The 27,221-nt window shown below is 41.3% G+C and overlaps 2 long non-coding RNA genes across 7 annotated transcripts in view; one reads left to right on the top strand and one right to left on the bottom strand.

Annotated features, from left to right (window-relative positions):
• The first annotated feature begins 2,403 nt into the window (after positions 1–2,403).
• On the top strand, positions 2,404–19,857 carry LOC142598343 (uncharacterized). 6 transcript variants are annotated; one of them, XR_012832603.1, is made up of 5 exons: positions 2,404–2,528; positions 10,230–10,336; positions 12,171–12,261; positions 12,531–12,597; positions 18,320–19,857. It is a non-coding gene; the product is annotated as an uncharacterized LOC142598343 (long non-coding RNA). The 6 variants fall into 6 exon arrangements; XR_012832609.1 differs by lacking the exon at positions 18,320–19,857 and adding an exon at positions 13,124–13,565 and having other exon boundaries at positions 12,174–12,261; XR_012832602.1 differs by lacking the exon at positions 12,171–12,261.
• Positions 18,530–27,221, bottom strand: part of LOC142598349 (uncharacterized) — a 27,749-nt gene continuing 19,057 nt past the window's right edge. Inside the window, exons 3-4 of the long non-coding RNA XR_012832611.1 lie at positions 21,465–21,533; positions 18,530–18,619 (exon numbers count right to left, since the gene is read on the bottom strand). This is a non-coding gene — a long non-coding RNA (uncharacterized LOC142598349). The remainder of the gene's footprint in view (positions 18,620–21,464; positions 21,534–27,221) is intronic.

The raw sequence follows: 27,221 nt of genomic DNA, 5'->3' as shown, positions 1-27,221 counted from the left end.
GCATTCCTGAAGATGAAACTTCCACAGTCAGTATTGCCACCTGCAAACATTCACAAGTAATGAATGAGTGTCCCTGCCCCCCCCCGCCCCTGCCAAAATGATGCATAATCATAAAAATCATGAGCCTGTCTTTTATATGAAATTGATTCCAGATTTTCAATTTTTTATTTTTGCCAAAATAATGTTTTCGAGCTTTTCTTTGCAAGAAGGAGGGGTAGAAACCCCCCCTTTTTTTTTTGCAGTGAAAGCTGAGATCCTCACAGTAACCAAGTTTCTTCAGTATCCAAGACCTGAGGAACATGATGTAGAACAACATTAGACCTGCAGCCTATAAAAAAGAAGGCAATTTTGTGTAATATTTTTAATATCATACTCACATTACTGATGAGGTATTATTTTGCCTCAACACAGAGAGTTAAATCAAATGAAAGATGTAACAGGGCCAGGCAAGAAAAGCAAAGCAACATAAATCCTTGAAAATGCAGTGAGGATGCTGTTTGTTGGGGAATATACCCTTTCTGATACCTGGCACACTAAGAACAATTTACTCTTCAAAGTCTAAATATAAGCCAAAGGAGGATGCTAGGCTAGAAAGAGGGCTGTGGGTGCTGACAGATATCTCAGGAAATAGAAAGAAAATGCTATCAGCAGACAGGCAGTTTCTCCCGGTGTAGAGAGTAAGCAGCTGAGTCAGATGCTCTGTATTCAAGGTTGTAATGAATGACTGGAGGTCAGGTAAAGAAAAATATATATAGGCACTTCTGTTGTTTTAAATACCATATAGTTATTCCAGGACTTATACAGTAGTAATATTATTGTCTCGCTATTGTTACAAATATTGTATTAGAAGCCCTGGTAACACTGCCTCAATTCAACAAGAAGACAAGCACTCCAATAAAATCCCTGCACAGCTTGGTAGAAAAGGTGAGGAGGCCACACTAGGGAAAATTCCAACTTCCAAATGTAATGACTCGATTCCAGGGATGTGTGAGAGGGAATGGACTGCAGAAAATGGTAGGCTCACATACTTGCCCTAAATAATATATCCTACTGCCACTGCTGGAGTCCGAATACTGGTTGGCGGGAGCATTGTGGTGGTCTGGTAGGGTGTTTCTTACATCCCTCTTAAATCTTGTGGTTCGTACCCGTGGATAGGTGGCTAAATAAGGCTTTCATCTGAAGGTCTTCTTCATGTGTCTGTCTAAATTTGTACTGTTCTGGGAAACTTAAAAATGGCAGATACAGCCATGCTTGCACTTTTAATGTGGTGAAGAACAAAGCTGAGGGTGGGAGTGTCGCAGAACACCGCTGCTTGGATTGCTTCTTCCCTCGGGCTGGGAGCAGCTCTTTGGCTCAGCCTTCCCAGACCAAAAAGCTGTGAGGAAGCAAAGGACTACAAGGACCCTGAGCTTTCTGCTTGGCAAGGAGGCGTAGCTGATCCCTAGAAATCATTAACCTACTTCCAGCAACAGACAAATTTGTGCAGCAGAACCAAACAAGCTAGAAGGGGATTTGCCTACAGCTCACCTGGTAGGAGTCTTGGTGACTGACCCCACAAATACTGTTCTTGTAACAGTATTTCTAACTACAGGTCTGTAACTTCCATCACCCAGGTATCTTATTCATCCCGTGTTACTGAGTAAGATAGTGGCCTGAGTGATATATACCACAGACATAAATATAAAGCTGATTATAAATGTTAGAATTTAAATGAGATCTGTATTTTAAAAGTTTAAACATGTCAACATTTTTGAATAAAGATAAATCTCTAATCTTGTAATTTAAGTATAGCACATTGCATCTGAAAGGGATGCTTATTGGCTTAAACAGATTGACAGTGTTTCCTGAGGAAACTGATGGTTAAGCTACAAAGTAATTACATAAAGTCTATGTAACATCTCCTGCTCTGGTTGTGGTACATCCTGATTTGTCAAGTGGACACTTGGGAAGTACTACAAATGCAAGTATTTCATTCAACAGTGTGTACTAGATTAAATGAAAACTGAAACATACTATGGGAAATACAGTGCTTTTAAAAATAAAACTTCTATTGTATTAATTCAGCTACAACACAGCTTGGACTGTGATATTCGCATTTCTGGATTACTTTATTCCTTATATAGAGCAACAATGACAATTCACCTCGTTAACTTTAGGTGTCTGTAGTACTGTGACCATGTGCGGAGCACATCTGAACTCCCTTTGCAATTAATGGAGGGAAGTAGGCACTTTCTGGCGTACCATTCATTTCAGAGAGCAACTTTAGCGTGAGGTGAGTCACTTGGTAGAAGCGTCTGTTCCAGCAAATGAAGAATGGAGTCTAGACAGCTAGTTCAGCTGTGTATGTCCACCCTTGGTCTGATGAATCACGCTCCTGATGCCTGCACTGGACTGCCACATACACTTGGAAGAACAACGTCACAGTTTTGGGCGGCTGACTCCCAGCTGGGTATAACCGAGAAGCCAAGTGGTAGGGCGGTCTCTGCTTGGGAGGGAAAAAGCCATGAGGAGTCTGGAGAGAAGGGACGGTGAGTAAAATTTGCTGAGATTTACTTCTCAGTTGTTCCACCTCCCAACCTCATGAATTCTACTGTCAGTAGCAGCTGGTCCGTGAGGGATCGTGGTCAGGCTGATCCCTTTCCCCTGGCCCACAGGTACCCCAAGACCCAGCGGAGCTCTCAGCCTGACTGCCTTTGGGGTTTCCCCTCCAGTGGAAGGTGGAGAGAAGCTTTTGTGGGAAAGGCAGTGTGGTTGATTGTGGTAAGATCCTGATTCAGTGCTCCAGCTGGAGTGCCATAGGGCAGACGTTAGAAGGGGCAGATGATGCTGAACTTGTTTCACGTGATTCCTGTCATAGCTCATACTTCAGCGCAGCTGATTTGCGTTGTGTTGTACGCCTTGTTTTTCATGCATTTTCCTGCTTCCCTCCTCTTCGCTGCCCCAACTCCTCCTTCCCTCAGTGTTTGTTTTTCTCCACTGTACTGTATCGCTGCCTGCCCTATGCATCATTTATATGGTAGCGGGGTCTTTTGGGGGTTGTGCTGCAAGAGGGAGACAGCAACTGAAAAGTGGGAATCAGCAGCAATTCAAAGGTACAGCTTTTCACGGATCTCAAAGAAAAGATGGTTTAAGATGCACTGATCTTTTTACCTGCTTTTGTTTTACCGAGGATCTAAGATCCTAAAAAAGTGCCGTAATCAGTACCTAAGAAAGAGGAAATTAATACAAATCTGAAGTCAACTGTGTTGTAAAGATTAAGCTCATTCTTGCATCTTTGCATAAATTGTTCACCCACTGTTGATTGACGTGAAAGTTAGTCTAGCTGTACTGCTGCTCCTAAAGCTTCGTCTGTGCTGGTAAGTGAAATCTGCAGAGGATTATTCCCCGGCAGAGGCCCACTGGCACTGAACGCTTGCGCCCACGGGGCTTGCAGACACCGAGAGCAGGGTGGTTACGTGCACCCTGCGTATTTGGACCGATCCGCGGCCAGTGCTGACCCCTGAACCACACCTGCAAATTCTTTGGGCACGTAGTCGGGCTAAAACCATGGCCTGAAACATATTAAAAATTAAACAAACCTATGTGACGCCTTGCAGCATACCCGAGGTGTGTTTAATGGGAACAGCCCAGATGTGGCCTCCGTGTCCAGCCCAGGTAACTGTCACCGGAGTGCCCTACTGCAGGGTCAGGCAGCGAAGGGGTGCTTGGCAGCAAGCAATCGTGGGAAAAATAAAACTCTGCAGAAACCGCGCGGAACCGCGAAAGCAATTGTTATTGTTACGTTCTTAATCTTGGTATTTGGCTCATGAATTATCGTGAGTTCAAAATTTATGAAGGTTGAACCTTTGTAAACAAGTGACACTTTAAACTGAAGAATAAATTGCGAACATTTCTTTGGTATTGGTCAATTTTATAAAATCACTGAATCTTTTAATAAAATTTACAAGCATTTGGGAATATCTGCAACAAACTATGAACAACCAGTAGATTGTTCTGCCAATTATTTATGGAAAAGGCAGACATTTGGAATTGTGTATCTTCTCAGATGAATATTATATTTTGCATAAATTTAGAATTGGAAGAATTTTGTGATTAAACTGATTAAAAGTAACATCACTGCAACACACTTCTGCTAATTAATTTCATCTTTCTTCTAAGCCAATAGCTTTGTAGGCTGATCTTTTAAATTATTTGCGGAGTATCAACTATGCCGAAGACAAAAACTGTCTGCTGTGACAAGTTAAATTATTTCCCTGGCTTAAGTCCAGAGACAATATTGTAAGTTTGAAAAATGCAGAAGAGTTGGTGAGATCTATGCACCACCCTTCTTTAATTGCACATTGTGAACATCTCTAGGGAGAGCTCCGAGGGGTTTTGTACGTGATAGAAGGGGAAAGATAGTTTCACATACTATCCCATGATGACTGAAGAGGTGTTTTCGGAGCTATATGCTGTCTCTAACTGCTAAAACGGACAATATATTTCAGAAGGTCACCTATGAGCTTTGTTTAACACGTATGAAAGAGTTCAAAGTAAGAAAAAGCAAACAAATCAAAGTAAAAATTGAAATAATTTTGGATAAAACTGAGGATTTTCTTGCTCCCTGCCAAATTAAAAGTTGAGAATATTGCTGCCTGGTCAAACAAAATATCTTTCATTTAGAACAAAAGGTTTCATTAGTTTCTGGGACATTTCTGGGGAAGACAAAGGGAGTTTTATTAAACATATAAGTAAAATTCAAAATCAGCAATTTGAGGTGCTGTATCGAATGCATGTTGACACTAACTGGAACACTGAAGTCGTCGAATCAATCAGGTGATTTGTCTTTGTGGGGATTATTAAAATGCATAAGGTCCAACATTCTTCATGTCTTGCAGTGCAGGTTACTTTGAAGTTTCTTAGATTTCAGGCCCACCCCCATCTATTTCTTTACGAAAAGCAAATCTGGTGTTTCATGCGAACCTCTATGATTCCCAAAATCGATGGTTCTTTTCCTGCTGCTGTAGCGCATTATGAAATACCACAAAAGATCTCATTTTACTACCATTACCTTCAGAAGCATGTCTCCCACTGACTTCACTGATAGCAAATGAAGTGTTGCTACAGAATACAAAATTCTCTTATGAAAGCAAGATCTGCACTGACATCAATGGAAAATTTTCCTGCTAATGGAGCATAGGATTGAACCCAATAAGGTGATTGCAAGAGTGTTTTTCACCTTGATGAAAACAGAAATGACGGGATAGCTCTTCTTTTGTAAACAGTATCCTATACTGCAATGATATTTACTTTGGGAGCATAATTTAGTAAGCCAGAAATTGTGAAATGTAAATATTAGAGCCTAACAGTCTGATTTACTTTGAATGCATGACAGCAATTGCCTAAGCTCTTCCAACCTCCTAGACATACCAGGAGTGCTCTTAATTAGACTTGGTTTTAAAATACAAGAAACAAGTCTGTCTAGTTTTGTAGGGACATAATTTTAGTAGCTAGATGATTAGGTATTATTCATACTGGCATTCCTATCATTCTTAGCTTGGGATAAGATCATGGGTTCATATTCTGTAGTTGTGCTTGATAGTAATATTAATGTTACTGTTATGATTGTTAATAGTAATAGATGCTTCACCGTGCAGTAGTTGCACGGTGTTCTTTCTTAGAAGAGGCTTCCAAATAGAGACATAGAATCATAGAATGGTTTGGGTTGGAAGGGACCTTAAAGATCATCTAGTTCCAACCCCCCTGCCATTGGCAGGGACACCCTCCACTAGATCAGGTTGCCCAAAGCCCCATCCAACCTGGTCTTGAACACTTCCAGAGAGTGGGCATCCACAGCTTCCCTGGGCAACCTGTTCCAGTGCCTCACCACTCTAACAGTGAAGAATTTTTTCCTTATATTTAATCTAAAACATGATGCAAATATTCCTCATTCCTGCCTGAACATTAAAAATAACAGCAGAATTTTTGGGGAAAAAAAGACTGAGAATGGTTAGACCCTGAATGGTATACGTTCTTCTACTACAGAAGCCTGCAAGGTGAGAATTTCATTGGGAAACTAATGGAATTTCACTGGTGGCTTTAATAAATTTAGAGAAAAGTCAACAGCAAACACTGCTGGAAGATCTGGACAGGGGAGCCCAGGCAGCTTTGGTCAAGTCTGGTCTCACGTCTCTCCCTCCGCAGGGCATTCACGCAGCTGACTCCTGAGTTGCGTTCCCCAAATCCATCAGGCACAGCCCTCAGTACTGGATTCTTTCCCACTCCATGGCTTGAAGCACCTGCTGGCAATAGATCTTTTGACCTGCCGATCAGCTGTACGCAGCGTCTCAAGTCACAGAGTGAAGGGAGCTCTCCAGAGCCCAGCTCCCCCTTTGGGACCCCCCCGGGGGGCACATTTCCCAGCAGCAGCAGAGCTTAGTTCCCTCGCAGGGGGGCATGACAGGAGCAGGTCCTGCAGCAGTGCCTTCCTTCTTGGGGACAAGAGTCCCTCAGGTTGCAGCAGCTTCACTGCATGGAGCAGCTACTGCATATGTTGGTGGTAATTCAGATCTGCAAAAGACTTTGGTCTTAACCAAACTATTTTTGCAATCTAGGTGCTAGGTCACAACAGAAGCTGGCTGTGGCTTTGGTGCAGTAGATGGCAACTGTCAACACAAGGAGGGCTCATGTTTCTGGGGCTGTATTTCAGGGACACAGATTTTTCAGCTCCAGCCCAGCTAGGCACTCTAGTTTTAATCCAAAATCGCTTAGATCCAATTAGGCCAAACTATAGGAAATCATTAGGAGCTCAAAGATTTCTAAATTAGATCTAGCCGAAGGGTGAAATGTACATTTTCACATAGCATGCACAGCAGCTGCCAGGGGAGGTCTGGTGGGGCCGTTCCAGCTCCCTGCTAGTAACTCCCTTCTAACAGGAGGGAAAAAAATTTAGTCAGCTTGAGGCATTACATAAGATCAAAAATAGGGTTAGAATGAAATTACAATTACAAAGTGCTAATTGAAGCACAGGCGCAGTGACTGCCAGAGCTAATTAGAAAGGGATATGATGCCTGTGTGTCAGTCTCTCACTCAGGGTGGGATTTGCCCCAGTTCAGGTTCTTCGCATCACTTGATTTCCACTCAAAGCACCTATTAGCAGGTGGAGAGGTGTTTGGCTAATACAATTTCCCATCTTGGTATTTTAACTTAAAATATCAGGGAGAGGAGGGCTTACCAACATGTAGTATTTTTTCACCAAAGATTATTCAGATTAAAATACTACTTTATTGCAAGTTAGTGCCAGGTGAGTGAGAAATGTTCTGCAATTGTACATAGGTGCATCAGAGCTTGAATGCTTCCAAGACAAAAAAAAACCCAAAAAGCAAAAAGATTGTGGTCAGGCAACAATTAAAGGATATTAACAACAATATTAGAGAATTATTTCAGCTGTATCCAGTATGGAAAATTAAGCTTCCCTTCATTTTTGTATACTTTTAGTAGACATTAGTTCTTTTCTATACAGTATAATATACTTTGAACAACAAAATAAAAAGCACTGCAAAACTCATTGTTACCTTTCTAAAGCTCTTTATGCTTTTATTTCTTGTATAATGTAGATACTGTAAAAGATAATCATATGCTATTATGGATGATTTATTCATATTTGTACAGTTCTTTAAAAAGGTAGGAAATGGCTGTGTTATCATTGCAATTTTTGGCTATTTTTACTATTCTACATTTGTCAGTTTAGCACGGAGTAGAGCAAAGTGACTTGCTAAATAACAACACCTCTCTACTAAAAGCAGGAAATGGGCGGAGGGAAAGCTTGAATTAGAGTGCTAGCTACTGAGGAAAAAAATAAAGCACGGCACAACTTTAGCCACTATTATTTAGTTTGAAATACAACTAAAATCCTTTACCATTTCTGAGCTTGAGCAATATGTATACTTATGTAGGTATTAGGTATACTTAGGCATGCACAAAACTGAAGCTCTGACTTGGAAGGAGGTGAAAGTGGGAGGAATTTCGACCACTGGCATCATTAACTCTTTGAGTTTTCCAATTCAGCAATGTGAAAAGTGTTATAACAGGCACATGTTAAATACTTGTTAACCAATGTGACCAGCAGGTCGCGGGAGGTGATCCTGCCCCTCTACTCGGCTCTGGTGAGACCCCACCTGGAGTACTGCGTCCAGCTCTGGGGGCCCAGTACAGGAGAGACATGGAGCTGTTGGAGCGAGTCCACAGGAGGGCCATGAAGCTGATCAGAGGGCTGGAGCACCTCTCCTGTGAGGACAGGCTGAGAGAGTTGGGGTTGTTCAGCCTGGAGGAGAGAAGGCTCTGGGGAGATCTGATTGCGGCTTACCGGTACCTGAAGGGGCCTACAGGAAAGATGGTGAGGGACTGTTTATCAGGGAGTGTAGTGACAGGACCAGGGGTAAGGGGTTTAAGCTAAAGGAGGGTCGATTTAGATCAGATATTAGGAAGAAATTCTTTACTATGAGGGTGGTGAGGCACTGGAACAGGTTGCCCAGAGAGGTTGTGGAGACCCCCTCCCTGGAAGTGTTCAAGGCCAGGTTGGATGGGGCTTTGGGCAACGTGGTCTAGTGGAGGGTGTCCCAGCCCATGGCAGGGGTGGTTGGAACTAGATGATCTTTAAGGTCCCTTCCAACCCAAACCATTCTATGATTCTACATTTTACACAATTTCTACCAACTCATTTTCTTCCAGATATCACAGGTCTATGTTGGGTTTTTTTTAGCATGTTACCCATAATTATAATTTATTTCCATCCTCTCTTTTATAAATCATGCTTACAAAAATAAGGAACTGACTGTTACACTCTTGTTGAAATTATATGATTTAGAGAGTAGTGATTGCTTGTAAAGGGGATGCTAGGAATTCATGAGAGGGACGACTGAATGACAGAATGACATTGATACATTTGCCAATGCAGTTTTTGTTTCCATCAGTAAATGCAAATATCAAAGATTTATAAATTATTAAATCAGTATTGTAAAGATAAAAGGCTGCGCAGCTCAAGGAAAAATGACAATAACTTCTTCTATGATAGGCTGATTTAACATAGCACCAGTCTATTGCAGCTCTGCTCAGGAAAAGAACTGAATATAACGGTGTAACGATGATATCAGAGACACGAGCAGAATGAAGTTTTATAGACATGTATCTTCAACAGCGCATAGGAGCCCAAGCCATAGACCAAACTGTGACTAGATTAGGAGCATTATAGAGTTTGAAGACTGCTCCTTACCAAAAAATTAGGTAATGTATATGCTAAAGGAGATACAGCAAGGCTGTTAGACTCGAATAGACCTTTTAATGGAATGCCTTGTAAGACAAGCATTTGTGAGATACAGGTTTTCAACTATGTGAGGCCAAAAAGAGATGAGAAAGGAACAGGCAAGAGAGGGATGGTGGAAGGAACAAATGATGCTTCTTGCAGGGGAAATGGACCTTGCCTGCCTGTGGTGTCATGGCTGAAGACTGGGGAGAGTTGGTCCTAAGGGCACAGGCCCTTCTGAGTCTTTCTTCAAACTTAAAAGAATTTTAGGAGTCTGTCTAAAAGAATGAAAAGAAAGGAATTTTTTCCTCAGCAAGTTTCTTTTAGGAAATTAAATAACAGTAGAAATTCAAGCATCATCAGAGCATCTCAGCATAATTAGCTGCCTCAAGACCTTTAGAATTTATTTGGTTGCCTATCATAATTTCCAGAAAGCCACGAGAAAAACCAGACTTCCTTAAGCCAGCTCAAGCGATGACAAGTAAAGGAAATTAGGCAGATGTGTAAATACGAACTCGATTGTATTACTCTAAACATATGTTGATTAAAAATATAGAATCATATAATAATAGAATGGTTTGGGTTGGAAGAGACCTCAGAGATCATCTAGTTCCAATCCCCCTGCCATGGGCAGGCACACCCTCCACTAGACCACGTTGCCCAAAGCCTCATCCAGCCTGGTCTTAAACACTTCCAGGGAGGGGGCATCCACACCGTCTCTGGGCAACCTGTTCCAGTGCCTCACCAGAAAAGGGGATCAAAACAGGCCAACGAAATAAAACAAAAATATAGGTAAATATGGTTGCTAATGTCCTCACGTGTTTGTAAGAATTATCATTTTCCTTTTTGTCCTGTCAGAAAATCAAAGATAAACTAATTGTCTTAATTAATTTAATCACCACATTTGCAACTTAGGAATTTAAAGGTTGTATTTTTTTGTCATGCTCAGGCCAATAAACAAAAGGAATGCAAGCAGGACAATAAGTTGAGTTATGAATGCCAGACACTTGGATGACACGGGAGGATTTGGTTGTAAACACCAGGTAGTTTGTGGAGGTGAGTGAACAATGATTTTCTGAACCTAGTTCCTTTGTATCCGGTAGTAATCTCTTGCCAATCTCTTTTCCTGTAGTTTTATGCCACCGTATGTGCTCCAAGCAGTGTGCTCAGTATCTGTAGCAAGATCTTGGAGCATCATAGAGGTTAAGCATTTTCTGGTTTGATTTTTGACGAGAGATGAAGCTTTCAACCTCTGATGAGGTTTTAATGAGTTACCCCTAGATGGCACTCTGTAAAGTTACAACTAAAAACACGGCAGTAAATCTTCCTCAAGCTCGGCTTTATGCATTTTGCTAAATTATGCAACTTTGCTAATTTATGCAACTTAGCTAAAGTTGTAAAATGCAGACAAAATTATAATTTCCTTCTTCAGCAGCAGTAAGAGATAAAGACAAGTGGGGAAAAAACAGTGTTCCCAGTGCTTTGCACACCAAATGGGGTTGGAAAGTTCTGCTTCCAAGGTCAGTCAGGAATAATCTTTGCTCATCATCACATGATCACTGATCACTCCTTTCTTTTTTTAATCTTTATTTATTTACAGATGATCCCTTCTGAATAGTATCTTGCCACTGGCATAACCACAATGTGTATTGCTGAGCTATGCTTTTGTTGCGGCAATCCCACAAGCTGGAGGGAACGCAACTCACTAACAGAAGTTTTCTGCCACTATTGTATGTCTTCTTTTCTTTGGAAAGATAATATTAACAGAGAGGGATGCTTAATTTTTTGTTTCTGCCACTTCACCAGCCTCAGGAGGGTTTGTTGGGTTTTTTCCCCAGTGGCGAAGGTGTTACATTTCTATGAATCCCCTCTCCTTCATTTTTCTATCATCCTCTGAATGCCTAGCTCTCTAATGACATGCCAGACCAGCATAATTCCAGCCTAAAGGATTAAAAGAGGGTGTGTATTTTTCTGCTAAGCCTGAATTTTGAGCATAACGTCAAGGACTGTGTGTGGGACCACAGGCGGATCCTCATGCATGCTTGGCTGCACCTCCTGGTACCCCGAGTATGCCGGCCGGCCATTGGGGAACAGGCGGGCTGCAGCGGTGCGGTGCTGGCACAGGGTGCTCAATGCTGCCCTCGAAACCCTCGCTTGGAAAAGTGTAGTCTGCAAAATCCCTTCATAGCTCATAAAATGCAGCTTGCTTGTGATTAAGGGCGTGTAGCCAGATGTGATGTGAAAACAGCAAGATCTCCGGAAATTTAGACTTTCTGGGTGTATTTTCATTAGCAGGTTCTGTAACCACAAAACTGAAGTTATGTCCAATGGCTGCTCTGTCTTTTATGCAACATAAGACACAGCAATTGAGAAGAAAAGGAAGGAAACAAAGCCTGCCATTTCTAGGAAAGATCTAACCAAATCGTTATTAGCGAATAACTTTGCCCAATAGTATCGTGGGGGCTGGAAAGGAACACAATAGAACAGAAAACAACAACTGTGACAATTGTTTTGTAATAATCTTGCAAAAAACGTGTTAGAAGGAGAACGTGAAAGGTGGACGTAAGATTGATTTTTTTGGAGTTCAATTCACTGTCAACACAGCACGGGAGTTTCACCAAAAATAGAAAAAAAATTCTGTCTCAAGACCTGGGCAGGTTCTCTAGGACTCCAGAGAGCTGACCCACATGCCTGCGACCGGGTTCATGATGGCAAGGTGCTTCACTCCTGGCCCTCTGACCAGAAGTCCACATTGCCCAGAGGAATGCAGGCTATTGTGGGCTATTCTGAGATGGATTTTTCATAGTTGTTTGCATCCAGCAAGGACAAGTCTTTCTAGTTTCTCAAGATATATGTATTTTTTCCACACTTTTCCACACTTTTACACTAGCAGCTCCTGACACTGGGAACCACTAGGAATCATCAAAGGCTTTTGTCAAAATGGAGAAGAAGGAGGACAATAAAAGACACTAGGGTTAAAGGTACACATAGTTATAGAAGCAAGGCCCTTGAAATCAAAGAAACGGAAAAAAACCCCACACGAACAATACTGTAATTCTATAATCCCTCCCAGATGTAAAGGTTGGCCCTCAGCTGTTCAAGTCAGTAAACAGGCTCTCAAGATCAAGCCACTGAAATCAAAGACTAGTGCAGTGGTGTGTTTAAAAGAATTGAAATAAGCTTAAATAATGGATGTTCCAGCTTGTGTATTGCACTTGATCAGCATGTTTTTCCTCTTTATCACTTGCAGAAAGCCTGACTGCTGTCTCTTGAGAGGCAAATGATTTAGACTGTGTCTAAGAGAGCCGAGATCTAAGGTAAATAGTGATCATCAGTGTGATAGAGCCTGAGACAGCATGGCACATAAAAGTCGGGGAGCTTCATGGTCACAGTCTGGTTATTAGTTTGGAGGCTCATTCTATCTGTGCTAGCATAAGAACAAATTTCTATAAATATGTGGTAGAAAAGTAGAAAGGGTGTAATTTGTTCTTCATATAATACCTGTTTTATGCTCTAGTGGAGCCAACTGAGTCACTGAAGTATCAATGCACCATTACAGTGCTGTTTTTAAAAAGTGTTTCCACAGAATCTGAAACTGTGTATGCCTGTAATTATTTTATCATCAAAATTTGTAAGTGACTATTAATACCCTGCTTCTTGCAAACTGCAGCTGAAAACTAAGAGCTATTCTTTGAATTGCTAATGTAAGGTGCTCTCAAAAAATCAGGCTGCAGAGGTTTCAGGCTGGGCTTTCCAAAACAGTGGAAAGATTTTCCCTTAGTTCCTCTGCATCTCAATTGCTTCTTGGTTAAATGGGAAGGATGCCATCTCCCTCTCCCACAGGAACGATGTGACAGTGAATTCATTCAGACTCCTGAAGCACCTGTATCAAGCAACACAGAAGGAGTCACGGAGAACACGTACATCGTGCGAGCTGGGCTGGGATAATCACCGGTAAACAAGGCAAGAGGCCTCCCACAGAAAAGCAGGATGGCAAAGAAGGAAATAGCTGTTCAGGAACTAACTCCATTGCCCCTGGGCAGAGATTGATACATCAGGACCAGTGGGGAAAGAAAGGGGAAAAAACAATCTTTTTAAGACTTACATCATGCTGCAGATTCACAAAGGGCACAAGCCAGTGTTTATGAGCTGCAAAAATGTGCACCCCTAGCGTATCTTTACTTTTGAGACAGTAATTTTGTAACTTTACAAAAGTACCATTAACAATTTGGTTAACATTACTGAAAACCTTTGTCTTATTCACCCAGACAAGATGAAACAAAAACTGCAGTCATCTTAAACTACAAAGAAGATTCGTCAAATTAAAACAAAATTTAACTTTTCAGCTGTGTTTATCCTGCTAGTCCAAAAATGAGCATTTTCCCCTGTTAGAAAGATGCTCACAGCTTTGCACTGAAAAAGCTGTGCACTATCTTGTGCTGCTCTGTCAGTATTAATATAAGTGTATGAAGACTTTGGATACGTCTAAAGGAAAATGTGATAAAACACACTGAAAATTTAGCCAGTTCCCAGCCCTTATCTACATGCTTTCCCATGGAGAGTGACTAAGAGTCCCTTTTCTGTCTTGCATGAAGGACAAAGAAGAGGAAGAGAACAACAACTGTGAGCGGCACTACAACAGGAGAGGTCTATTACGTATGGCTCTGTCCCATTATTTGTGACATTAGAGATCCTGACCCAACCACCTCCATCTCCTTTTCACTGGCAAAGGACTCAGTACTAAAGGCACACAAGACACACCATTTCTTCTATTGCTTTTGCTGATTAATGGCGTGCAAAGGAATGCCCTTATTAGATATTCTTACAAATGGCTGTATTGAACTGTAGGGAGGGAAATATTCATGCAGAGAACTTAGCATAACGCTCAGTGCTGCCTGTGCTCTCCCAACGAGCTTCAGAGAGAATAAAGCACTTTGTGGTGCCATAGATGCCAATGTTCAAAGTAAAAACATGAAATAAGCTTTGTCTATGGGGAGATGCAGGCGAGTTCCTAACTCTACATGGAATCTGCAGATTATTTTTTTTTTCTTTAGCTAGAAAGGCTTTTGGTGCCTTTCAAAGGAGAAGAGTAAGTGTAAGGTAGCACCCTTTCTTCCCGGAGTTAGTTACTTAATCTACAGAGAGCTCAAGTTCAAATGCCCTCCTCCCAGCACTCATATCCCATATCATATGCTCATGTGAGCTTCTCTCAACCTCTTTTGCTAAAGTTTACTTAAAATTTCACTGGATAAGATGAAGAATCAGAGCTAGAGCTATGCAGAAACCTGTACACTGCATCTGCAGGAGACATGTGGGGTCTCTTTTCTGAAGACAAGGAACTTTAACCTTTCTGTATGAAGTAAAAAACCCATCAAACTTAAAAAGATGGCAATGAGAGTGTTAGTATGAAAGGATATCCTCCTGCACACTGGTGAGAGTTTTGCAGTGCAGGTTAGAAATGTCGGGTCAGCTTCCTTTGACCAATCTTTTTCAGACTGCCTCATAAGGACAGTCAGGGAAAGCAGCGATCATCAGTGCTTTTTCTTCTCCAGTTTCCAGCATATTAAAAAGCCAGTATGACAAATGCTCCGTTTCTGGTAGAAAGCATTTTCATTTTCCTTTTGTTGGCCCACTCTTCCTTGCATATGCTGAAAGGCCAGGAACTGCCCTCCTATTTCAGTTCCTGGATCTCTCCCTGATTTCATCTAACATCTGCAACATTTCTATGCCTCAGTTTCTCCGTGTAAAACACTGTCTTGAGATATCAGTAGCTGCAAAATAAGAAGAAAAGAGTGAGGATATAGGAAGTTGGGAGAGTTGGCAGGGCTGTATTTTGGGAAATTTTATTTCAAAGCATTATTAAAAAACTTGCCGGTCTGTCCAACTCATTGGTAGCCCAAAGGAATACTCTGAAAAAGGGAGGTATTTTACATCTGGAATATAAACTGTGAGGCCAGTTGGGAGGAGGTATCATTGTATATTCTTAGCTAAAGGTGAAGGGAGGGAGAAAGAAAACACTGCCGATTGATAGACTTAGCAAAGAATTAGCTATGACAACACTTAGAGTAGTAAGTTATATTGTTTGCAGTGGCCTGGATACATTTTCTTCTGCTGGAATTAGAACCATCTTTTTTTAAATTCACCACTACTCCAGTTGGAAGCAGGTGGGGTTTATAAGACTGGGAAAGCTAATTTTGGAAGAATGAACTGTGAGTCTTTGGCATGAAGCCAGTTACAGTTTGGAAAGCAGAGGCTGAATTATGAAGGAAGTGGCGTTTTCTGCTGTTATTTTTTTCATTTAATCTCCAGTGCACAGCTACCACTCAAAAATGTCCCTGAGAAGATGAACAGGACTGTATCCACCCTTTTGCGTGCTGATGTCAGCTTCCCCTGCTAAGTTTCTACTTTGCAGCTTCGTCATAAAATTTCACACTGGGTTAAATTTTGGCATGATTCAGAGGAAGATGAGCCAGGAATTAATGAAAAGGAAGATTCAGCAATACAATAATGGGAAGCTAATGCTGCTACATTTTCAAAAACTGGGGTGGGGGAAAGTAGAGGAAGGGAAATGCTATCAGCAAAAGACATTTGCTGTTCTTCATTTCTTCATTACTTCCTTGGAGCTGCAGTTCCTCAAAGACATCAGTTGATCACTCTTGATCATTGTCAACAAGGGTAGTTGCTTCAGTGATTTCCTTACAATCTAGATATCAAAAACTTGTGAGGTTGTTGAATACCAACTGCTACCTGGAACCAAGTTTTGCTTATCAAGCGGGTTAAATTATAATGCTGGATTCAAAGGCTGAATACAGAAGAATTTGTATATCTGTGAGCTGGGTGCATCCCTGACAAATGTTAGTAAAGCAGATCCCTTCTTTCCCCAACAAACAAAGGTATGGACCTCTGTTAAGCTCAATCTAGCTGCCTCTCTGTTACAGCTGGATAGTATAAAAAAAGCTCTTATTAAAAAAAAAAACCACAACAACAATGCTTCCCTTGGCAATATACATTCATTACAGTGCTTGCACAGAACTCTGTGTGTCCTTTTGCTCTTTACTTGTTCTCCAAGGAGTTAGGATTAGCGTTAACATGACATCTGAGCTAGCTCTGCTGCTAGTCCCTTATTATAGGTTCTATGCTGCAGCTGAGACAAGACTGCATGTCTTATTATGCGCTGGCCTTGTGATGCACGCTAGGAAAGCCATAACTTTTGTATTTATGAAACAAAGAACAATATCATTATCTTGTCCTGGAGTTCTCTCATAACAAGATTTTTCTGTACAAAGTCATAACTGTTATTTCCTCCCTCCATCACTCTTCCAAAGCCTTACCTAACAGGCCACTAAAGTGATTTGTATAAAGACTTGTTAACAGCTATTACCTTGCTATGATTTTCCCTTCAGGGCTGTGGAGTGTAATAACTTTCTGTAAAAGAAAAGCAAATTAATCATGATTATTTTTCAATGCATCCTAACTCCTCATACAAGCCATCATTAACTATCATGTAGGCCCTGCAATCACCAATGGTGACAAATGCAAAGACAATGAAGTCATCACCTAATTTTGAGGCATGTTTGCCTCTTCAGTTCAAGGGAAAATTATCTAGCTGTAAATAGTTTTTTTCATTTTATACATAGGACAGGCAGTTGTGGCTGAATTACAACAAAGCCTCAGGGAGGATACTAGGTGAGACACAAGCATGGGCTGTTTGTTCCCCCTAATGATGTTATAACATTATGTATATAGTAATGCAAGGTACAAGTGAATGTTTCTGCATAGCCAGTGCTGAAGCAAGAGTGTGTATATAACTAGTGGTTTTCATCACAGTCTTAAATACTCAGGCTCTGCCTATTCAGGTTGTTATAAACACAGTCAAGTTATGTGACCTCTGTACAATGGCTGCTTGCTTTTTCTCCCAAGCAGAATGTCTCTGTTATCTTCAACATTCTTAAGGATGTTTCCTGATTAGAAATCTAACATTGCCAGCTGTGGCTTCCTGATAACCTCAGCATGCTCCAGGTTCACTGAACAGGTCACATCATATATATTTTAAATAGCCACAGCTTACTAGCAAAATTCATGTCTATAATGCTTTTTTGGATCTCCTTTTATTAATATACATTTAATTATGGCAATGCTAATGGTGATCTCTTTAAGTAGTTTAGATGTTAGGAAGAAGTTATATACTGTGAGGGTGGTGAGGCACTGGAACAGGTTGCCCAGAGAGGTTTTGGCAGCCACATCCCTGGAAGTGTCCAAGGCCAGGTTGGATGGGGCTTTGGGCAACCTGGTCTAGTGGAGGGCGTCCCTGTCCATGGCAGGGGGGTTGGAACTAGGTGATCTTTGAGGTCCCTTCCAAACCAAACCATTCTATGAATCTATTCTATGATTCTAAGTTACAGAGTCCAGAGGCAGCTGTGAGTACATAGTGTGACCACAAATGTAGGAACCTTTCAAGATCTCCCTTGAAGAGAGGTGGGGGGAGAGAGGGAGAGTTAGTCTCCTAGATCTGTCTCTCCACTGTCCACTCTCTGAAAAGAGGTGCACTGGAGAGGAAACTGAAGCCATCTCTCATGTCATGGACTTACCATGTCCAACCACTACATCATAGGTCACTATCCGCAGCTCCACCTCCAGCTCAGCCGCATTCACATGGTTCCACAAATGCCAGCCTCCATCGTGTGAGCAGAGGCCCCTTTCTTCTTCACCAGAGACCCAGCACAGTCTCACGTTCATCTGACAGCAACTGGCTTGTACACAGATGGCTCTCATGTGGGGTGGCTTACCTTGGGGCAGGGTGTTGTGCCATAGCCAACTGTCTTCTCTCTGCTACAGTGGAGATCTGAGATTCTCATGAGTCAGCTCCCGAACAGCTGCAGTTTGCAGCCCAGATTTTTATGGTTTATAACCAAAATGTGTTGCAGGTTTTAGGTCTGTAAAGGGCAAGACAGGTTCAATGCACCCGCTACATCCAGCCGCAAAATATCTGATGAGAGACAAAGAAAGACACAAACAGCTCACTAATCTTCTTTTTCTCAGGCTCCTCATTCCAATTTGATTGTTTCTTCCAGTCAGATGGAAACAAGATGAAACTTTGGAAGACTCAAGTGGTGTTGAATAGCGAAGCAGGGCAGGAGCACTGCCCAGAGGAGACACCATGGAAGTGCCCTGGAGGTGCCCTGGAATGGGAAGATGAGGAGGAGGACCTTTGCTCAGCTTCCTTTCTCCTTTCCATGAGGTTTCAGGAACCTTCCTCAAGATTTACATCTATTGGACTAGTGTCCTTTACCGGAAAAGTGAAGGACCTGCCCCAGGATTTGGGTCACACACTCCAGCTTCCTGCAATAAATAATGGAAAAGGATCTGAGTGAAGGTATCAGTCAACACATAGGTGTGTTTTTTCCTTAAAACCAGGAAGTCGTAAGTCTAATTTTTTCTACTACCCAGCTCTTGTGATTTTAAGTATCTTGGCACCTTCAGGAACACTAGGAGGTTATCTTTTAATTCCACTTGGCAGATTACAACTTTTATTGTAAAATTTTGCTGTTAAAATTGAAGATTTCTTTTTGTTAGTTAGTGTTTATTGATAATAACTTCTGATTTTCCCCTGTTCATTCAACTCTAACACAGCTGCGTCTTTTGGCCAACATACACTTTCTAGTAGCTAATCAACTTTTACTTCTTAAGTTCAGATTTTATTCAGACTGGTTTTAGTATGGTTATTTTCGGGGGGGGGGGGGGAAGTTTAAAAATTTATACATCAAAACCAAACCCTCCAAAATCAAATCCTAATTCATCTCAGTCATCCTGGGCACTATGAAATACTAATTACTTGATGGCTATTAGTCTCATTTTCATCTGGACTATGCGTCTCTGCCCCATGTGTCCTGGTGCTTTTACTCAGCCTAGAAGGCCTCTAGGGGTTATGTAGCTCTACAGTACAGTCACAGATGGGAGGGCTGCCAGTACCAGTGCAAACAGAACACTCAGTGGTGTGCTGGTTCTGTAACAGAGCTACAGAGAAAGCAAGAATATTTGCAGATCTTTCACTTACACCTCTCCGCAGTATTGTGGAGTTATGAATTAGAGCAGCATGAATCTGGAGGGGTTCTGTTTGAAAAAAGCTTCACTGAAATCAGAACAAAACACAGAAATTCAGGTCTTGAAAGAGGAAATTTCTAGAAGAAGAGATACTCCCCTGAACAAAGCCCCAGATAAGATGTCCTGTATCTGCAGATAAATAGGAGTAGGAAAAAACCTACCAGAAGTAAACCAGTTCTTAGCGAAAAACCTCTTCTGGGTAATCTTGCAAAGTCAGATCAGGTTTACTTTAATAAGGCATAGAAAACCTTTTTCAAAGTCAATTGCATCTGGTTGAATAGAACCTACTAGGAGCCTTCATTGATGCCTGCTGGCTGTTGGCAATACGATGTGAGATGAAGGAATTCATAGTAACAATGGGAACTTTTAAAACCATGTCACCCTTCTCAGAAATGACAAAGTATTCTTGTAGAAAAGTTAGAGTAGTAAACCTCTAAATGAATTATCCCTACTGAACCCTGCAGTCAAAACCAAGCCCATCAGGGGACCTTTGGGGGGAAAAAAATTGAAAAAAAAAAATAATTCTGGGGTTTTACCTGTTCATTTAATTCTAAGAGATCAACCACTTTGCATCCTTTGGAAAATCTAGATGCATCATGCCTGCCACATTACTCACATGAGGAGGAAAAAGTCTCCTATCTCAAGGATCTTTATGGAGTACTTCTTAAATGAGTAAGGACAGATGTTATTTTAGAAAGCAAGCAAACAACTTCAGGGTGTGGTATATGTGCACCCGGGGGAAAAAAAAATCACAACAATGACAAACAGGAGATGGGTATGAATCACTGAAAGTTATGTGCTGGAAATGCAGATGGCATAAGCAAGAATTTGAAGCTTCCAGAAGAGGGAAGCAAAGAATAATTATCCACATTTTAAGATTTCAAAGTAATTCATCAACATTTTTCTCTCCTGTACTGTTTTTGAAGCAATCAAACCATATGAAGAACAAATGGAGTGACCCTCTCCTTTAGAAGTCATGATGGTAGCTGAGATTGGCTATGGCTTCTTCCTAAAACAGTTGCTAGTTTTCATCCCCAGCTGAGCAAAGCCTGAGGAAATTCTTGGTTATGAGATCCATTCTCTTCACAGTCTGGGTAGTTCATTTATAACCACTGCGCTGCTCAAGGGCTGGCTGTTAATTCTACTCCATGCAATTTTGTGTGGAGTCTAGTGGATGTGACATATTGTTTGCATAATTCAAAAATCTCCATATTTTTTTTTTTGTCTTAAACTTCAGCTCTTGGAATCATGTGATGAAGGGAGACTCTCTAGCTTTTTTCTTAATTGTAACTGTTCATTGTCATGATTTCAGAGAAACAGTTGAAAACAGGAACCATGAATGTTAAGTACAGAATACAATAAGACAAAACACATTTAGATCTTATGATTTTAAGCCACTACCTTAGTTTTTTTGGTAATCTAGTAATTATTTGATGATCAGAATGAGTCTTGTCCTGAGCAGCCTGTTGTGGCTGACCTTGCTTCAGCAGGGGGGTTGTACTAGATGATTTCATGAGTTTCCTTCCAACCTCAACGATTCTGTGATTCTGTTTGCAATGTCAGATACTTGATTATAATTTTAAAGGGGTTCATTGTATAAACAGTGGAGAGACCTATTGTTTTCTGTTGCTATGTGCCGATCATTTCCCAAACACTTCCTCCCGTGCGTGAGTGCACGCACGCACACTGTCCCTCATACACAAACACACACACAGATGGTCCCTGCTCCTATCTAGTCTATATGAATAATGACCTGGGTATAATAAAAAGCACAACCGGAATGTCTTTTAAATGCCTGTGTCAGAATGATAATGTGAGCCAATATGAAGATGGCATTTCATTAATTGTGTTAAGCCAGTGACAAACTTGAAAAGTATGAATGTGCCAGTCTCAGAATTCTCTCAAAAGCAGTTCGTTACGAACTGTCACATTTCCACCAAGGAAGTAGTGGGATCTGAGAAATAAGCCTTCACATGCAAGCCCACTACCTCCCACTTCCACAGTGATCATGCCTCTCTGTGGATCTGTGAGAGGCACGGTATTTCAGAAGACTCTTACAACACTGGCATCCACTTTAACTCACCACTTTGCCAAGCAGCCATGTATCGACATGTCTTGAGCAGATCACCTATAGACCCTGAGCATTGTGAACCTGAAACACGGTATGAGATCAGTTGATTCAAGTGCACTATGTGCTCTATGGAAAAGATAAATCATACAGTGCAACCTGCATTTAAAGTAAGTAATCATAACTTGCCATTTTTCAAAATATCTCCTTCATGGTGTCTATCGAGTTGGTGAAGCCATTGGCTTCAGAGCTCTAATGAAAATGTAAGCAGTGGTCTGACATGTACCACTAGTTTTAGGGCAACTCTTTCCAGCATTTTCTTTCTGCTGTGAGCACTGTAGGACTAAGAAGAGTAGCCCATTTGCCTTTTATTGGTCAGATTGCATGTATCTTACCAGGAAGACTCAGATTATTTTTTTTTAAAGATGATAGCGTGGATAATTGTTTTGAATGCAAATACCTCTATGAAGCACACTTGAGATTGTAATGTATTTATGGAGGACAGTAGAAAGGAAATCTTATTCATATACAATTAAAAAAGAAAGTTTTCTTTCATTAAAAGATGTTACAATATGTTCAATATACTGAATGCCCAACAAAGAAATCCTGCAGGAGAGAGAACACTAGGTCCAGTTACCAAAACCTTAGAATTCAGAATCCATAGGTATCATACTAAATGCCAAGTGCCAAGACAATATTTTAAGAGAATATAATACATTTATTGAAGTTGTTTCCACCTTCTTTTATAGAAATCCTAGTCTCTCACAAAAATTGTCCGGTAGGTAGGTGCTTTCTACTTATAGAACAGCTGAGTGTCAAGGACATGCTCATGAAGAATTGCTCTGCCAGAACCACAAGCCTCACGAATGAATGGCTTGCAGGGAGGGGTGAGCAGCAGTCAAGAAGCTTTGAGGAACATTTTGCACTCACTGAGCCTCTTTAATGAATGTATTTTACCCATTTCTCCCATTTAAAACCAAGGACACTATTTCAAATTCTCAAGTTCCACTAAATAACACACAGAAGGAAAGGTCACAACCTGAGTCGAAATGTCAGCGCCTTTCAGCATTTTCACTAGCAGTTCTCTTTATCTGAAATGCTACTCAAACTGTTTTAACACAGCTGCTTTCATGAATATTACTTATTTCCTTGCTATGTAAACTTAAATGTTCATTGAAGTTGGCCATAAAGAAAATATATTTATGACTAAAGGAAACAGTCCTTAGTTTATGGACTGAGTATTTGCAAATGAATGTGTGTCTGAGGCATCAAGACTAACATCTCCCTGATGCATTGCTCTGTGCATTGCAGTGCTTCAACATTGAAAGTACACAAAACCCACTTAGCTGGTACCTCAGCAGTAAGTCTGTAGTTGTAAATGCTACATTTGTTGAGCCTTCCAATAAACTTTTCATATTTAGCATCTGGAACTGCATCAACTTCATCTGGCTCTTCCAATAGCAATCCAGCAATGCGAATGCAGTAATCTTTTTGAAAACCGTCATCTGCCAAATGGTAGGTTATTTGACACATTCAATATATCCATATAGAAAGTCTTACACAATGACATCTACCTAATTTGCCACTCATCTCGTGAGAGTGTTCGCATGTTTATCATTTTACTGAAAAAAACAGAACAATTCTAGCTGCAAGGATAGCTTCATTGCTCGAAACTGCTTAAACTCTCATTGTGTGTCCTTTTTCCTTGGACAAATAATGTAGCATAAATGAACAAGGACCACAACATTAAACAGAGCAACCAATGATTGTGTCTTGTCCATTCACATTAATCAAGTGTTAACAATGTATTCATAGTAAATATTTATGGAATGCTTTCTCTTGCGTTCTGGGAACACACTGTAATTCTTAACACATGGCTAAAAGCCAAATGTTTCTCTCAGATACACTACTATACTATTGAATAGTTTTTCAATGTTTATATGTATGTATGAAGTGAAATTTTCTTTCTATTAATGAAGAATAATTAGTAATTTTTAATTTTAATAATTATTGATTGTTAATAACCACTGCCAGTTCTTTTTACAAACATTTATTGTTCTGTGCAAATGCAGTCATAGAATCACTGTAGGTTAGCTGTTCCCTCCACTTTTACAATAGATTTGTTTATATTTCTGGTCTGTTGACCATCTGCATACACAGATTTCTGTTGTAGTACAGGCCAGCTTCATGAAGAGGCATAAGCACTATTCCCAAGAGTCATTCTGCATTTTACCTAGCGACTGCTTCATGCAAAACACAGGCCAAAGAGGAACACCTTCCCTGACCTCCCCTACTGGCTAAAAGCTTCGAACCTACCAACAAATCCCTTCTCTATTCTTCCTACTTCTTACATCCATGGCTGTTTTGTGGGATGTTTCATTATAAGGCCTTGAAATGTGCTTCTCATCCATCCTAGATCCGGGTGGTGAAGACACAGACTATGAGGAACAGCAGACATATCGTGCTAACTTAGTACTCCTGAACGATTTTGGAAGCAGCAGTGAAACAATGTACAGAAAAAGTTAAAAGGTAAGAGAGTAAGTAATCTGCTTTCTTCCTTAACTAGTTAGCAACTGGCATCCATGTTATTTTCTCTAGAATGAATTTCCTGCACAGAAATGAAAATTAAGTCTAAAACAAGGTGGCTAATTGTAAAAAACACTTTTTCTGGGCAGGAAGGAAGCGGGATGATCTCCAGCCATCTGTGTGAGTCATAGCACGCTAACGAAAGACAGATGGGCATGCTGATTTGGCATGACTTTTTTAACCTCTCATTTGGTGTAACTGTTCCCTTAGCTTTTCCTTAATTACACTGACATGAGGTGAAAAAAAAGCAACAGGTCCCAGGATGTTTGACTTAGATTTGCCCTTATTTGTACAACTGTAACAGATGATAAATATTTCAGGATTTCATAGATTGGGACCAGATAAAGACAGAGACTTACATAAGCCCCTGTTCAGGACTCCATTTCCTTGAATCACATTTTAAGAACATCATATTGAGGAGGGGACTAGAAAAGCTTGGAATCAGTGCTGTTAGTACTGAAAATCTGCTAAAAGCTTGCCTGTCATTGTAGCTTCAAAATATATTTTTAGTACTGTGTTTCACTAGCATCAACAATATCAACCCAGATAGCTATGTGCGCATGGAAGAGCTGGAGGCCAAGCAATAAGGTTTAAATATCATGATTTTCCATGAACTGAAAGAGGATCTGACCAACTGCAGTGGAAATTGGCTTCTATTGCCTAATCCTGCCTCAAGCACAAAGTTTTCAGCTTGCTAATGCCACTAAGAAGCTAGGCTGTTACTTAGTAATGTATTATCTAAGAGCAACATTTTTGTATTCTGCCCAGTGTGTTGCGTGCTCCTCCCGGAAACGCAAAACTAGCTCAGCTCCAGTTTGAGAGAAGGAAGGCTGTATCACACAACCAAGAGTCCATTGGGCAACAGAACCTCTTCCTTCACTGGCAAGTCTGCATCTGGACGCAGATGTTTATGATTTTCTTCTAAACCCATTATCTAAGGGGGAAAAAAACAACCAACCAACCAAACAAAAAACCCTAAACCAACCGCCCCCCAACCCTGTGATTTGTCCACAGTAACAGGTGGTGATAAATTGATTTTGTTATCTGGGTGATGTCTGGGAAGGACCAAAACAGAAAGCCTCCGCACTGCAGCTATGCCAGTCTTCAGCATTCCCCACAGAGGGGCTACTTACAGCAGGGCTAGGGACTTAAATGGTCAAGATGCTTTACAAACCGTAGGTGCTGTAGCAGCTAGAGCTTTGCCATACATAAGTACTGCAGCAGGGGAAGAAAGAGTACATTCACCCTGGCAAGACTTTCTGGGCTAGGCTTATTTATTTGGACTTCACTGAGTGTACAGTCTTAAATGGACGGTCCGTGAATTCCAGTTATCTGGTCTTTTTTAGCATCTATGAATAAATAAATCATAACCCAGGAAAAGATTAGCAGCTGTTCTCACTGCTGATAAGTCAGAATCCAGTCAACTAGTGTAGTACTCCAAGTTTCTGCTAGTTAAAAGCCTCTCAAAAACTTACACTGACACAAAATTAAAGTCTCATAGTTGGATAAAGGAGCAAATCTCCTTCCAAGGAAATAATAACATAAACTGTAGTGCTTGGTATTGTGCCATTCAGCAGACATTTAGTCAGTACCAGCTAGGACTCTGGGAATATTCACTCTTGGCTGAGGTTTTGCTCTGAAGTCCTCTACCAAATCCAGAGCATGCAGAAATCCCGTGAGCGGTTAGGTCCTCCACACCATCGGGAGAACATGTACTCTGAAGTTGCTCCATTGCTGAGTGAAGGTCTCTGGTGGAAGGGAAGAAAGTTCAATCTTTCTTCAGCCAGAAAGTTTAGACCTCTGCACAGATGCAGCTGTGTGCTGCCCAGTGCCCTGTCCCATGCAGCTGCATCTGGCCTAAGCACACAGCTGGGATCTGCCAGGGCGTGTAGCAGAACAGAAAATACCGATGACTAACACTTGCCACTCACACCCCTGCATTACTTCCAGTTTGACTTAGACAAGACTGCCTTTTGCTGATATTTTATCTTGTCTACCTTCACTCACTTCCAGAGGGTAATTTTCCTGACATGTTGTTTTTTCTTATTTAGCATTTGATCTTTTGACAAAAGGCAGCATTTAGTTCCCAGCAGGCAGTTTTAGGACAGCTGAAATACTGTCTTAGCGATCACAGATGAGCTGGTTATGTCACACAAAAGCCACTTTGTACCATGACTAATTTCAGATCTTCCCTATTTCTTATGCGGAGTCCAGCCTTTTTCCCTAATACACAGAGAATTAAATTCTATGCCTGTATTTCCGTCTGGCTCTTCTGCTGGGACACAAACTTATTCAGGACAAGAAGAAGAGCTCAGGAGGCAACACAAAGACATCACCAGTAGCATTTGCTCCCTACCCTGCAGAGCCCCTTTGCATTTCACTGCATGACCCTCCCTAGAACTGAAGGATCACAGGAGCCAATCTTCTTCCCATATGCACCCTCAATCAAGGGCCCACTTTTGTTCTCCTTTTCCCAAGGAAAGTTTCCTGCTAGGACAAACTCTGTACTGCAGTCGCATGCCAACACTGAATTTGTAGCTTTCTGTGCTTTTCTGCATGTCCTGGCTTTGGTAGGAGAAGCAGCACCTCTGCCAGGTGTGTGAGCATCTCTACAAATCTGTGTTATCTAAAATGGTCCTGACTACCTGTCTGATTTCAGCTGAGAGTTAAGTTTCTTCATAGTAGCTAGTATGGGGCTATGTTTTGGATTTGTGCTGGAAACAGTGTTGATAACATAGAGATGGTTTTGTTACATAGAGATGTTTTTGTTGTTCTTGACCAGTGCTCACACAGAGCCAAGGCCTTTGCTGCTTCTCACACCACCCCACCAGCGAGTGGGCTGGGGGTGCACAAGGAGTTGGGAGGGGACACAGCCGGGACAGCTGACCCCAACTGACCAAAGGGATATTCCATACCATATGACATCATGCTCAGTTTATAAGGGGCTTGGGGAAGAGGAAGGGGAGGGCAGCGGCATTCGGAGTGATGGCGTTTGTCTTCCCAAGTCACCGTTACACATGACAGAGCCCTGCTTTCCTGGGGATGGCTGAACACCTGCCTGCCCATGGGAAGTGGTGAATGAATTCCTTGTCTTGCTTTGCTTGTGTGTGCTGCTTTTGCTTTACTTATTAAACTGTCTTTATTTCAACCCACGAGTTTTCTCACTTTCACTCCCCCATCCTGACG

The sequence above is a fragment of the Balearica regulorum genome, chromosome 1 (assembly GCF_011004875.1).
Source record: "Balearica regulorum gibbericeps isolate bBalReg1 chromosome 1, bBalReg1.pri, whole genome shotgun sequence".
Classification (NCBI taxonomy): Eukaryota; Metazoa; Chordata; class Aves; order Gruiformes; family Gruidae; genus Balearica; species Balearica regulorum.
Note: the sequence above shows the minus strand (reverse complement) of the source record. Positions and strands in the feature narration are given on the sequence as shown.